This window comes from Oncorhynchus nerka, linkage group LG20 (genome assembly GCF_034236695.1).
Source record: "Oncorhynchus nerka isolate Pitt River linkage group LG20, Oner_Uvic_2.0, whole genome shotgun sequence".
Taxonomy (NCBI): domain Eukaryota; kingdom Metazoa; phylum Chordata; class Actinopteri; order Salmoniformes; family Salmonidae; genus Oncorhynchus; species Oncorhynchus nerka.
The window spans coordinates 52,058,842-52,074,467 of record NC_088415.1 but is presented as its reverse complement, the minus strand read 5'-3'; the positions used below and the strand labels follow the sequence as shown (position 1 = coordinate 52,074,467).

The 15,626-nt window shown below is 43.5% G+C and overlaps 1 pseudogene; it reads left to right on the top strand.

Annotated features, from left to right (window-relative positions):
• The first annotated feature begins 231 nt into the window (after window positions 1-231).
• LOC115101726 (C2 calcium-dependent domain-containing protein 4C-like) lies at window positions 232-5,035 on the top strand (annotated as a pseudogene).
• Window positions 5,036-15,626: the final 10,591 nt, after the last annotated feature.

Sequence of the window (15,626 nt, the reverse complement as noted above, 5' to 3'; positions counted from 1 at the left end):
ACTGATGTCAGGCTGATTTAATGGATAAACCCGTTAATGATAATGTTTGCAAATACAATGAGAACGTTTCTATAGACAAATAGGAAGGAAACAACGATTTGCCCTTCGGTTAAAATCAAAACACGTAACTAGGCGTTAAATCCTATTTTGAGTAAGGTGCGTGGACAGCCTGAGAACCTCCCATTGGCTTGTCGTCACCATGGAGAGCGCGGCAGCGGGCAGGGTCCCATATGTAAACCAGACGTGGACTCATCAGAGCCCCAATTATTGTTTGTTTCCCCCACAGTTACTCTGTCTGACGGAAGGTAGGTTAGTTAGACAACCCATGTGAAGCGAATCACGGAAAGTATTAAGGGGACAGGGACAGACGCATGTGAGCGAAGTTGAACAATTTTCTATCGGGAGGAGTGGTAGGGAAACACTTCAGCCCAACGGTGAGTTCCTGTGATCCAACAGGTTCTTCGTTTGTCTTGCAGCCTACGGGTCGGCTCATCGCCTCTTTTCGATCGGTCTGTGTCTATTTTACAAGTTGTTCTGCTATCAGGGACCGTCCCGCCTAAATCTAGGTATTCTGTTTAGCGCGTAAAAGTTGTTCAACGGCGCATAATGTGAAATAGGCTACAAACTTAATGGTCACATTTTGTCCTGGTTTATAGGCAACCGTGTACATTTCACTAGATATGCAAATGTTTCTTCGTTTGGTGGAAGCAATCATTAAACAGATGCGCACAATACAGGCCATTACGCCGCTCTCTTGGATAGGTTATGCGCACTTACGGGAAACTTCTCGTTAATGAAAGGCAGTGCCTGGAGGCGGAACACATTCAAAACTAAAGACTCTAAATGTACTTATTTTAAAACGTGATTTGTTTAATGTTAAGATATTTCAGAGACCTACGCTAATTATAGCAAATAAACCTAAATGCTTCATTCTTTGTTTTATTACTGTTTTGGTATTTAGGACCGGATAAAATCAATAAAGTCTTCTCATTAGTCCACCTGGACCTATTAGCCAGAAACATTTTAATTAGACTGCATGATTTGCCAACAGCAAATAATTTTATTTTACCTTTATTTAACCAGGCAAGTCAGTTAAGAAGAGATTCTTATTTTTAATGACGGCCTAGGAACAGTGGGTTAACTACCTGTTCAGGGGCAGAACGATAGATTTGTACCTTGTCAGCTCGGGGGTTTGAACTTGCAACCTTCCGGTTACTAGTCCAACGCTCTAACCACTAGTATATAAATATTTGCGCATAAAGGAGTTTCCACCGCCATTTCTCTCATAATTAATTTTATAGACACAGAAAGATCCCACCATGTCGAACGAACAAATTGTCTGTCTGCGTTTATAAAATTGTACCGACATTTCATGTTTCCATGAGCCCGGTCTTGACTTTTTTTTCATGCGTCAGGTAATTCACCGGCATGAAATGGTTTTATGGAAACGTGGTTATTGATTACATTTTTTTACACTATTTCAGCTGAAAAGCATCCCACTTAGCTTAAAAACAATGTTCCACAGAGAATGTTCCCAGAGGACCATCATAAGACCTCCCAATGACTAGTAAAATGAAAGTACTGAGAACGTCCTAAAAAAGTCTTGACATGGTCCTCAATGAAGTCCTGGTAACTTTTACAGGGAGCTACACAAAAGTCCCCCTGGGAACGTTTACGTGACATCCCCTTGACTAGCATGAAACGTCCCATTGTGGTCATTGAATGTCCCAGGGATAACGTCCTAACAGAACCAAATAGGAACCTATTCGTAATGTTACCTAATGGACATCAAAATGCCTTATTACTATATAACGTTATACTGAGACCTGTACTGAACATCGTCTCATGATCCCGAGGTTAATGTATGTTTTACGGCTCCTAGAATGTTCTCAGAAGTCAGTTGGATAAGGTCTCGCCGAAACCCTTAAATGGACCTAATGAGAACGTTGCCTAATGTTGTTTTCGACTTACCCTGTTTGCTATTGAGAACCACCCACTTTTCCACATTTGCCTTTATGAACTCTCCCACTCTTATCTTTATGTATGCACAGTTTGAATTACATGTTGACACAAGGGGATGTCGTTTCCTACCTACCTGTGACTGTATGACATCATCACGTTTTGTCCTTCTGTGTCTGCAGCTAGCTAACGTCAGGCTCTGGGGGAAGCATGTGGCTCCTGGAGAAGTTCCGTGGTTCTCATGGCGGTCACTCTGCGTTGGCAGGGGACAAGCAGCAGAACCAGACAGACCCCGTCTCCATCCACACCAACATCATCACCCCCGGTAAGATCCCAGACTTCTTCATCCCCCACAAACTCATCTGCTGCCCCCCAGAGACAGAGTCCCTCACGCCGGAGCCCCAGCCCCACTCCACCTTGCGCCCCTACACCTCCGAGCACACCATCTGCAGCCAGACCCAGGGCAGCTGCAACCTGAACCCCCGCAGCCCGCACCTGCTCTCTCGTCTTGCTGAGGACACCCGCAACCTTTTGAGGGCCGCTAACCGCCACATCATCCAGATTGAGAGCACAGACGATCCAGGGAGCGGGGTAGGGGAGGGGGAGACACCAACGCAGAGCCACAGTCCCAGACAGACATGACCCTGCCTTACGTCCCCAAGGCCCAGACCTCGTATGGGTTCTCCACACTGGTGGAGAGCCCCCACAGCCACCGCAAGGAGTCCATCTTCCACAGAGACACCAGCAGCCCCCATACCTCCCCGGGCTCCCAGAGACACAACCGGGCGGGGGACCACCTGACCCCCTCTGTCCCCAACCCCTACCGCTACTTCAGTGGGGGTGAGAGCGACACGTGCTCTTCGGCCGAGTCCTCCCCCATTACCTCCCCCCTCCTCACCCGCTCCGCCTCCCTCCTCCGATCCATCACACAGGAGACGCAGGCCAAGGTAAACAGTAAGGATGTTAACATCTAAGGATGATCACTTTAAGTACATGTTTTTAAAATACATTTAGCTCAGAATTTCGTGTATATGGCCCTATATGATATATTATATAATCATCCCTTCCCTTCACAGATTTTTTCTCTCTCTCAGGTATCTCGTGCCAAGCATACCCTGGCACGCCGCAGATCCCTGTCCACAAACGAGTGCAGCTCGCCCGACACCAGCCCCAGCCTGCAGCGCCGCCGCCTACGCTGCCCTCCCTCCCCTACCTTCCGCGGACGCAAGGGGACCGGCTCCCGGGGGGGGGGCGAGTTCAGACCTCCTCCAGCGTGAGCACTCGGTCAACCTCAACAAAGGTGGCACGCTGAGGCTCAGCACTCACTATGATGCCGAGGCGGCCCGGCTGAGGGTCCGAGTGCTCGCCGCCGAGGACCTGTACGAGAAACAGACGGACGTGAAGAGCATCAACTGCTGCGTGTCTCTGTACCTGAACAAGCAGCAGAAGCAGAGGAGCACCATCATCAATAACAGCAGGAACCCGTGTTCAACGAGGACTTCTTCTTTGACGCGGTGCCGGCCGACCCACCCCAGGTCAAGAGCCTGGCCATGAAGATGAAGGTGGTGAACAAGGGAACCAATCTGAAGAGAGATGTGCTGTTGGGGGAGAGGGAGGTGCTGCTGAGCGAGCTGCTGCCAGGCATCTAGAGATTCAGGCTTTCTTTGGGTTCTGTTTGGATGGACTGAGATCGAACCCTGAGGTGGAGCTCTTTTTTAAAAATTGTGTCCCTTAGTGGAACTAGTTGGATTGGTCACCTTGGACACCCAGCACTGTAGCGAATCAGAGTGAGGAGGTGTGTGATGTGTGGGTGTGTGTATGTTTGTGTGCGTTTTAGGGTTGAATATTTTCCTGATGTTTTCCAAATGTTCAATCCTGAGAATAAATCCCTTTTCTAACAGGTAACCCAGTATGTCCTGTCAAACCCGGAAGTGCCATTCAAAAGCATTATAAAGCATATAAATACAGTATGTCTGGATTTGATTATAGCTTTGATCAACATGAAAATTCAAACCTGATGCTACCTGAGCCTGATGGGCCATATATTAAATACATGTTATGAACCCTAAATAAACAACATTTAAAATGCCCAAGCCCAAAAAGCCTAAATGATTGTGCCATTATCTAATACATGCAGGCTACTGCACCTTACGCACGACCGAAAACCATAAAAGCCCATAGATATAGCTAGCTAAATGCTCTCTTAGGTAAATAAATGAAACTATTTTCAGAAGCTAATCTTTTTGAGTTTGTACTGTATTACTGTACTGTATTATACTGTGTTATATGGACTTGAATTACGCACATCGTTCAAAACCATGACATTGCTTTTTTTTAGGTTTTGTTTTACTCGCACCAAAGAAAATAAGTGAAAGTACAAATAAATAAAAAACTGGTGAAAACGGTGTGAAGAAGAGTTTTGAAGCCCAAAAGTGGCTTATATGAAAACCACACCACGAATATAAGTACAAAACAAACTAAACGTTTGGTCAAACAGTTAAACAAAGCACGTTAATTATAATTGTGCATGATACACTCAGTATACAATAAAAAACATGTTTGATTATGTGTGTGTGTGTGTGTGTGTGTGTGAGAGAGTTAGGCTACATGGAGGGGGTTACTGGGTAGTTTGGTTCATCAGGCTGACCCCCAGTGTTTGCTTGAAGTTATTGAGGGATGATGAGGTTTTGGTGATGTGAAGACAAGGTTATCGCAGTGTCTTGGGTTATATAGATGGATTTCAGAATTAACCTGAAATGATCTATTGAAGGGTTTAGGTGAACTGTCTAGGAAGTGTGATTATTTGTAGATGAAAGTGCATAATGGGCTTATTTTAATGTCGTAAATAGACAAGATATTGCGTTTCTAAAATAAAGGTGCAGATGGAGCCGGGTAATTAGAGTAGGTTGCTAAATTAGTGGTAAATGGCCTCCAGCGCGGCGCAATGGTCGAAGGCACTGCATCGCAGTCATGGGCTGTGTCGCAATTGGCCCAGCGCCGTCCGGTTTAGGGGAGGCTGGGATGTCCTCACGCTCTAGTGACTCCTTATGGCGGGCTGGGCGCATGCACGCTGACTTCGGTCGCCAGCTTCTACGTTGTTTCCTCTGTCAATAAGCAGAGGGGTTGTGGGGTTGTGTTTCGGAGGATGCACGGCTCTCGACCCCCTCGCCTCTCCCGAGTCCGTACGGGAGTTGTAGCGATGGGACAAGACTGTAACTACCAATTTGTGTAAAACGTTTTAAAAGTTTAAAAAAAACATTAGTGGTAAATTAGACGTGCATTCAGTCTTTATATGACTGTAGCATAAACTATGCTGCAGCAAATGTAGACCTACCTGTCAAAATTTTAAAAAAGTTACCATGATGAGATAGATGCTAGGTCTACATACATTGTGAACTACGCTCCATACTGAGATGGGCGGTACAGTATGTCCCTACCCTGAGCGTTGATTCGTCATGCAGAGGCCGTAGAGAAGCCAGATTTAGACATAGCATATACAAAAATTTAACAATTCTATTTCACTGCATGCTGTTCATTTACAGTACCAGTCAAAACTTTGGATACACCAACCCATTGAAGGGTTTTTCTTTACTATTTTCTACATTGTAGAATAATAGTGAAGACATAACTATGAAATAACACATGGAATCATGTAGTAACCAAACAAGTTGATCGTGTTTCTTGGCCCGAGCAAGTCTCTTCTTCTTCTTGGTGTTCTTTAGTAGTGGTTTCTTTTCAGCAATTCGACAATGAAGGCCTGATTCACGCTGTCTCTTCAGAACAGTTGATGTTGAGATGTGTCTTGACATTTTGCGGATTGACTGACCTTCATGTCTTAAAGTAACGATGGACTGTCATTTCTCTTTGCTTATATGGCAGGGTCTACAGGAAATCACGGACTACAAAAAGAAACCCAGCCACGTCACGGACACCGACGTCTTGCTTCAAGACAACCTAAATATCTTTTCCCGCTTTGAGGATAATACAGTACCACCGACACGGCCCGCTACCAAGGACTGCGGGCTCTCCTTCTCCGAGGCTGACGTGAGTAAGACATTAACTCCCGCAAGGCTGCCGGCCCTGTGCAATTGGCTCCTGGATTTCCTGACGGGCCGCCCCCAGGTGGTGAAGGTAGGAAACAACATCTCCACTTCGCTGATCCTCAACACTGGGGCCCCACAAGGGTGCGTGCTCAGCCCCCTCCTGTACTCCCTGTTCACCCATGACTGCGTGGCCATGCATGCCTCCAACTCAATCATGAAGTTTGCAGACAACACAACAGTAGTAGGCTTGATCACCATCAATGACGAGATAGCCTATTGGGACGAGGTGAGGGCACTCGGAGTGTGGTGTCAGGAAAACAACCGCTCAATCAAAGTCAACAAAACAAAGGTGATGATCGTGGACTTCAGGAAACCTCAGGAGGCTGAAGAAATTTGGCTTGTTACCTGAAACCCTCACAAACGTTTACAGATGCACAATTAAGAGCATCCTACCGGGCTCTCCGATATGTATGAAAATACCCTCAAATTAAAGCTGACAGTCTGCACTTCACCCTCATTGTCATTGTATCCTTTCAAACTCAGTGCTAAAGTACAGAACCAAAATAACAAAAAAATGGTCACTGTCCAATGAATTATGGTGCTCACTGTTATACTGTATTTTTATACCATCTACTGCATCTTGCCTATGCCATTCTGTCATCGCTCATCCATATATTTATATATTCTTATTCCATCTCTTTACTTGTGTGCAGTAGGTAGTTGTTGTGGAATTGTTAGATATTACTGCACTGCCGGAACTAGAAGCACAAGCATTTCACTACCATCGCAATAACATCTGCTAACCATGTGTATGTGACCAATAACATTTGATTTGATTTTGATTTGATTTTAGCTGTTTTTGCCATAATATGGACTTTGTCTTTTGCCAAATAGGGCTATCTTCTGTATACCACCCCTACCTGCAGCAAACACTGAAACGGGAAAGTTTTTTATCTTCATTCAAAGACTCAATCATGGACACTCTTACTGATGTTTGTGGATGTTTTGTGGGAGGCCTTTTTGCCTTTTGGTAGGCATTGTAAATAGGAATTTGTTCTTAACTGACTTGCCTAGTTAACCTTTATTTAAATACTTTTTTTTAATGTAATAACTTGTCACAATACAACTGATTGGCTCAAGCGCATTAAGGAAAGAAATTCCACAAATGAACTTTTAAGAAGGCACCTGTTAATTGAAATGCATTCCAGGTGACTACCTCATGAAGCTTGTTGAGAGAATGCCAAGAGTGTGCAAAGCTGTCATCAAGGCAAGAGGAATGTCAAATCCAAAATATATTTTGATATGTTTAGCGCTTTTTTTGGTTACTACATGATTCCATTTGAGTTATTTCATCATTTTGATGTCTTCACTATTATTCTACAATGTAGAAAATAGTAAAAAAGAAAAACCCTTGAATGAGAAGGTGTGTCCTAACTTTTGACTGATACTGTAAATCATTTATTATAATTGACCGATTTCTCAGTTATTTATCCCGGGAAACGGGAGTGGTTTTGGGCGGTAAATCCCTGTAAATCTCGGTAACCAGGTACCCTCCATTCAACCCTAGTGTGTTTTTCCACAAAGTGGATTTGATTGAATTCTATCATCACCTTAGCTTTGCTACTGCTGTCAGTAGGTAAGATATCTCCCTCTTTATGTTGTGTTGCTGAACTGTCATTTATCCTGATATCTTTATTGATTCACTTGATAATTATTGTATTATACAGTACATGTAGCTGTGTTACTACATCTGTATATCATAGTGATATGTATCTTAATTGTATAACCTGTTGCAGGAGAAGTTCAGAATCCATAGTTCATTTTTGATTCATCCAAATGGAATGTTAATATGATTGGTGTGACATGTTGGAATGCCCATTAAAAAGCTTAATACTAATATTAACCCTTTCAGTGATACTGTAGCTAGATCTTGTTTTGTCTCAACCTATTTTGGTACAATGAGCTCAGCAAACAAAGATCAACTGCTAAATGACCAGGGCCTGTATTCATAAAGCGTCTCAGTCAGAGTGCTAATCTAGGATCAGGTCCCTCCCTGTCTACATACTCATATTTATTATCATCTAAGAGGATAAACTGATCCTAGATCAGCACTAGATGCTTTATTAGATGCACTATACTCAAAGATAGATGCACTATTGTTTAGATGCACTATACCATCTATCGGCGTTTTAATTTCACCATCTTTTGATCTTATCGAACAGTATCTAAATTGGTTCTAAGAAACAAGACTTTTTGCAGCGTGTCTCATACGGGCTGGCTGCATTGTTTCTCAGTGCTTTCGAGCATCCATTTATATTTTTTCAAACTATCGTTTCCTTTTCACCAGCTTTCATTTGAAGGAGTCAAATAGCAGGTATTAACGGTCTCATCAGGGAGAGAGATGACAGTAGATCTTCTGTTATTATACCTACCCGAAATGGCTGAAAGATTGCACTTGTGGAGGGGGAGCTGTCATTGGTTGAACTCAGTCAAATAAAAAAAATCTGCACGGGAATGGCTCAGTATCTATCTCTGTCTCTCTAGCTCTGTTTCTCTCTCTGTCTGTCAGTCTGTCTCTTTGAGTCTGTCTGTATGTTTGTCTGACTGCCTGTCGGCGTCTGTCTGTTTCAGACATAATATAACTACCGGTTGGCGATGCTCATATCTGGATTGGTTCATACCAACTCACTTCTCCGGAGAGATTAATTATTATATATTGTTTTCATGTCGGGAGCTCTAAATCCAGCTGAGAATAGCAGAGCGAGATGAAATGACTATTGTTGCTTCCTCTAGACTCTTCCGTTTCTTATGCAAGTGGAGCTGTGACTTTCACAGGCACAGGAAATTGTTCCTTTGTCTGGATTGGCAAGAAAATGTGACACATCACGCCCTATGCAAATGTGGGGGCTGAAACCTGACACTTCAAGTCAGCTCTGCTAAGAGAGTGGGAGTGGAGAGACCACAAATAGGACTTTCTGGCACTATAAAGCACGGGACCCTATGACATTCACAGAGCGCTTTGTACATCAAAATGTCGGTCGGAACAGGTCCAGAACCACATCTAAGAGGTACTTGATGGTGAAATCAACCAAACGAAGTTGAAGCAACGTGAATGAAGCTCCATCTTCCAACAATGACTGATATTAGTTACACTTGTCTTTGATAAATTACTTTGTTGATAATAGTGGAGAATAAATAAAACAGTTTTTATACTATGATAGATTCTTGAGAGTTATCAAAAAATGACCCACGGCTAGACAATGTACAGTATGCCTAATTTAAAGCCGAAAAATGATCACGTTTCGAGTACCAGCTCCGGAGGTCGCAGGCAAGACTGGCCTTAGTCACCCCCTCCAAGCAGTCACCAGAATTCTCTTCAAACCAAATGCTCCTACAGTAAAAATCTTCATAGCAGTGCAATGTTTTTCGAAACAGATGAAATATTTAAGCATATTTTATGTTTGTATTATGTCTTTAGTCTGTGCTCAGTTGCATAGGCTATATGCTGCGAGTGCTCACATGTGGAACACATGGAATTGTGGTTATTCTACAGTTTGGCAAATGTAGTTGTTCGAAAATGTAGTTGCTGTTACATCATTTATGCAGCAGCATACAATACACTTTTGGACTCGCTGTTGTGCTGTGCTCACTACAACAGGAAGGTGGTGCGACTGTCCTCGAGGTCAAACTTCATCGTCAAAGTCTGGCATTCTCTGGATGAAGTCATGTTGGATTGACAGCATAGCCATTGTATTCAAACGTTTCCGCTCTGTTTCCGTTGCATGTGAACGTTTTATTTTAAGCTTGGAAAAGTGACCCTTTCAGACAGATGTTTCAAATCCTTCAACTCAGATTTGGACCACACACCCTCTCCACCGTATGGCAGGCAGGGGAAGCAAAAATAGTGGACGCTTTGCGACACTCACAGTTAGCCACTGATTCCTTCCGAAAACCACTCATTGTGAAATTTGCGATCTCCGACTTGTTGTGTAATGTTTATGTCCAACGGCCGATGAGGACCGATACGTTTTATCTGTACATTTCTCTTCATATGAGAATGATTGAAAATGATTTGCCACGAGATTGTCTATGTGATTCATGATGATGACTGCTTATCTTGCTCGCTAGCTAAGATTTGGAAAGTATGGCGTTGGCATGATCATTGCAGTCAAAGCTACGCTAGATATAATGTGAATTGACCTAATTTTATCTGTGGCCAATGACCTTGAGCCTTCTTGGATGGGCACTTCTACTGTAAATCTATGGCATCACCCAAGGGGGATTGAACTGCCTAGCTCTCCCTGTAGATTCTGTGGCGATGTAATGTTCAGATAAGTGACTGAACACTGAGCCAATCACGGCGCAACTAGAGAAGATTACCAACGCCTAAACTCTGTGCTTTCACTGGCTGCCCATCCACCACAGAAAGCACTGAGCTAGGCTGGAACACATGCATTTCGGAGTTGCCTTACTCAAGAAAGAGACCATGTTTGTATGCAGCTTTTCACAAACAATTGGGAGGTGCTTGGGGAATTTTGTCCTGGTCAGAAATGTCTAAGAAATTAATTGGTCCGCAAAAGTTACAGTTACTACTTGTATGTGAATGAATGAGGCGGAACACACCTCAATTCAAACTGTTCTTAGAAAATAAAAAAGTTGTTAGATTTTTTATTTTTTATTGACAAGTTGAAAAAAGCCTATGAATAAAAACAGGCTGCGTGCCTTGGTTTGTAGTGTTGCGTAACAATCACATTCTGGAACGGAGAGAACGCTCTAACATCACGCACGAAAAAAAAACTCACGCTGGTGCGACCGTTAGAGATATTTGGAACTCACGCATGAAAGGGTTAACTCAAGGAAAATTATATATTTTTTTACATTGTTTGCAAACTGATATGTGACACAAATGAATGCCAGAATAACATGCAAAACAGGCTTTTGCCCCACCTGCCCTGAATGAAGGGTCGCCACTCCACCAAACATACGCAGACCATGGTTACCAGTCTCCGTATAAGAAACTCATTTCCTATGCATGTTTCACATGAACATTGCAAGAACATTCTTGTGTCCAATTTTCTGAGGGTGAGGAGAATATTCCCTCAACATCACACCAAACATGGTTGCCATGTCGTCCGGATATAAGATATTCATGTTCTAGACATGTTTCACGGGGACGTTGCAGGAACATTCCTGTGTATCTGTTGTCGGGACGTCGCTTGATGGTCCCAATGAAACGTTCTCACCCCTTGCTACTGTTGCTCTGATTGGTGAACCCCTGATCCAGTCATAGTTCTTTGTCTGTTGGCAAGGTCAGGGACACTCACAAAGTTTTCAACTTACGTTGTTCATATATAAAGTCAATATTATTCAACATGTCTTGGGATTCAAACTCACAACAATTTGGGTTACAGCATTCCCCCTACAAATTGCTGAGATAAGTCAATCAAATCAAACTCACTATTCTCTCACCATTAACTGATAATGCTCACATACTCTACATGGTGGCGTAGCAGGAATACCAAAATGCTGTGAACCAAGGGGTTCTGAGTTCAAATCCCAGGTGAGGACATGTTGAATAATAATAAAAATTACTGTATGTGAAAAGCACTGTTTATGTGTCTCTAACCTTGCCAACAGACAAACTATTAAGGTCCAAACATACCAAGACAGTTGTGAAGAGGGCACAACATAACCTTTTCCCCCTCAGGATACTGAAAAGATTTGGCATGGGTCCCCAGATCCTCAAAAGGTTCTACAGCTGCACCATCGAGAGCATCCTGACCGGTTGCCTCACCGCCTGGTATGGCAACTGCTCGGCATCTGACTGTAAGGCGCAACAGAGGCTAGTGCGAACGGCCCAGTACATCACTGGTGCCAAGCTCCCTGCTATCCGGGACCTATATAATAGGACCTATATAATAATGTCAGATGAAAGCCCATAAAATTGTTAGAGACTCCAGAGACTGTTTTCTCTGCTGCGGTACCGGAGTGCCAAGTCTAGGACCAAAAGGCTCATCAACAGCTTCTACCCCCAAGCCGTAAGACTGCTAAACAATTCATAACATCGCCACGGGACAATTTACATTGTCCCCCTCCCTTTTGTACACTGCTGCTACTCGCTGTTTATTTGTTACCTACGCATAGTCACTTCTCCCCCACCTACATGTACAGATTACCTCAACTAGCCTGTGCCCCTGCACACTGACTCGGTACCGGTGCCCCCTGTATATAACCTCGTTATTCTTATTGTGTTACCTTTTATTATTACTTTTTATTTTAGTCCACTTCGTAAATATTTTCTTCTTCTTGAACTGCACTGTTGGTTAAAGGCTTGGTAGTAAGCATTTCACGGTTAAGTCTACACTTGTTGTATTCGGTTTGATTTGATTTGATGACTAACACACAGGAATGTTCTTGCGACATGCCTAGAATATGAATATCTTGTATTCTGAGAACTTGGCAACCATGTTCTGTGTGACGTTGATGGAATGTTCTCCTAACCCTCATAAAACTGGTCACCGGAATGTTCTTGCAATGTTCCCATGAAACGTGTCTAGAAGATGAATATCTTATATTCTGAGAACATGGCAACCATGTTCTGTGTGACGTTGATGGAACATTCGCCTAACCCTCAGAAAACTGGACAAAGGAACATTCTTGCAACATTCCAATTAAAGGTGTCAAACATTAATATATAATATTCTGAGAACATGGTAACCACGTTCTGGGTAAAGTTCTTTGTGACATTAAAGGGAATTGTTTCTTGGAAACAGTCCTTGCACGTGACTGAAACGTTCCTATGAAAACTTTATGTAATGACCAAATGAGACTCGGGAACATTCTCTGAAGATGTGGGGAAAGTTTGTTGTTAGCTGGGGTGGCCCCTAACACCAGTAGTGTTCACCTGGTATCAGTGAGGAGAACAAGGCCCTTAAGTGTTTTAAAAAATATATATACTGTATATAAATTTCACATTTATCTAACCAGGTAGGCCAGTTGAGAACAACTTCTCATTTACAACTGCGACCTGGCCAAGATAAAGCAAAGCAGTGCAACAAAAACAACACAGAGTTACACATAAACAAACATACAGTCAATAACTCAATAGAAAAATCTATGTACAGCGTGTGCAAATGTAGAAAAGTAGGGAGGGAGGTAAGGCAATAAATAGGCCATAGAGGCTAAATCATTTACATTTAACATTTACACTGGCGTGACAGATGTGCAGATGATGATGTGCAAGTAGAGATACTGGGATGCAAAAGAGCAAGAGGGTAAATAACAAAATGGGGATGAGGTAGTTGGGTGTACTATTTACAGATTGGCTGTGCACAGGTACAGTGACAGCTGATGCTTAAAGTTAGAGAGGGAGATATAAGACTCCAGCTTCAGTGATTTTTGCAATTCATACCAATCATTGGCAGCAGAGAACTGGAAGGAAAGGCGGCCAAAGGAAGTGTTGGCTTTGGGGATGACCAGTGATATATACCTGCTGGAGTGCGTGCTTTGGGTGGGTGTTGCTATGGTGACCAGTGAGCTGGCTTTACCTAGCAAAGACTTAGAGATGACCTGGAGCCAGTGGGTTTGGCGACAAATATGTAGTGAGGGCCAGCCATTGAAAGCATACAGGTTACAGTGGTGGGTAGTATATGGGGCTTTGGTGACAAAACGGATTGCACTGTGATAGACTCCAACACTCTACTCAGCAAACTGGATGTAGGCTATTTTGTAAATAACATCGCAGAATTCAAGGATTGGTAGGACAGTCAGTTTTACAAGGGTATGTTTGGCAGCATGAGTGAAGGAGACTTTGTTGCGAAATAGGAAGCCGATTCTAGATTCAATTTTGGATTGGAGATGCTTAATGTGAGTCTGGAAGGAGAGTTTACAGTCTAACCAGACACCTAGGTATTTATAATTGTCCACATATTCTAATTCAGAACCGTCCAGAGTAGTGATGCAAGTCGGGCGGGCGGGTGCGGGCAACAATTGGTTGAAGAGCATGCATTTAGTTTTACTAGCATTTAAAATCAGTTGGAGGCCACGGAATGAGTATTGTATGGCATTGAAGCTTGTTTGGAAGTTAATTAACAGTGTCCAAATAAGGGCCAGAAGTATGCAGAATGGTGTCGTCTGCATAGAGGTGGATTAGAGAATTACCAGCAGCAAGAGCGACATCATTAATATATACAGAGAAAAGAGTTGGCACGGGAATTGAACCCTGTGGCAACCCCATAGAGACTGCCAGAGGTCCGGACAACAGGCCCTCCAATTTGACACACTGAACTCTATCAGAGAAGTAGTTTGTGAACCAGGTGAGGCAGTCATTTGAGAAACCAAGGCTATTGAGTCTGCCGATAAGAATGCAGTGATTGCCAGAGTCGAAAGCCTTGGCCAAGTCGATGAAGACGGCTGCACAGTACTGGATTTTATCAATGGTGGTTATGATATCGTTTAGGACCTTGAGCGTGGCTCATGACCAGCTCGGAAACCAGATTGCATTGTGGAGAAGGTACGGTGGGATTCAAAATGGTCGGTGATCTGTTTGTTAACTTGGCTTTCAAAGCTTTTACAAAGGCAGGGCAGGATGCATATAGGTCTATAACATTTGGGGTCTAGAGTGTCTCCCCCTTTGAAGAGGGGAATGACCGCGGCAGCTTTCCAATCTTTGGGGATCTCAGACAATACGAAGGAGAGGTTGAACAGGCTGGTAATAGGGGTTGCAACAATTTCGGCTGATAATTTTAGAAAGAGAGGGTCCAGATTGTCTAGCCCAGCTGATTTGTAGGGATCCAGATTTTGCAGCTCTTTCAGAACAGCAGCTATCTGGATTTGGGTGAAGGAGAAGTGGGGGAGGCTTGGGCAGGGAGGCTTGCTCAGCTGTTGGCCGGGGTAGGTAGGGTTAGCCAGGTGGAAAGCATGGCCAGCCGTAGAAAATTTATTGCAATAATAAATTATCGTAAATGTATTTCCTCAGTGCAGTAGGCAGCTGGGGGGAGGAGCTCTTATTCTCCATGGACTTTACAGTGTCCCAAAACGTTTTGTAGTTAGTGCTACAGGATGCAAATTTCTGTTTAAAAAAGCTAGCCTTAGCTTTCCTAACTGACTGAGTAAATTGGTTCCTGACTTCCCTGAAACGTTGCATATCACGGGGGCTATTCGATGCTAATGGAGAATGCCACAATATGTTTTTGGGCTGATCAAGGGCAGTCAAGTCTGTGGTGAACCAAGGGCTATATCTGTTCTTAGTTCTACAATTTTTAAGATGGCGAGGAAACACTTTTGAAGGGCAATCATGCATCCTCTACTGACAGGATGAGGTCAATATCCTTCCAGGATACCCGGGCCAGGTCGATTAGAAAGGTCTGCTCGTTGAAGTGTTTTAGGGAGCGTTTGACAGTGATGAGGGGTGGTCGTTTGACCACGGACCCATCACGCACGCAGGCAATGAGGCAATGATCACTGATATCCTGGTTGAAGACAGCAGAGGTATATTTAGAGGGCAAGTTGGTAAGGATGATATCTAAGAGGTGTGAGATTCTGAATGACAGAGTTTCCAACCCACATGTCTGGTTTGGAACCAGAATGGATATGAACGCAAGTAGGAGCAGGGTGGAGAGTGGA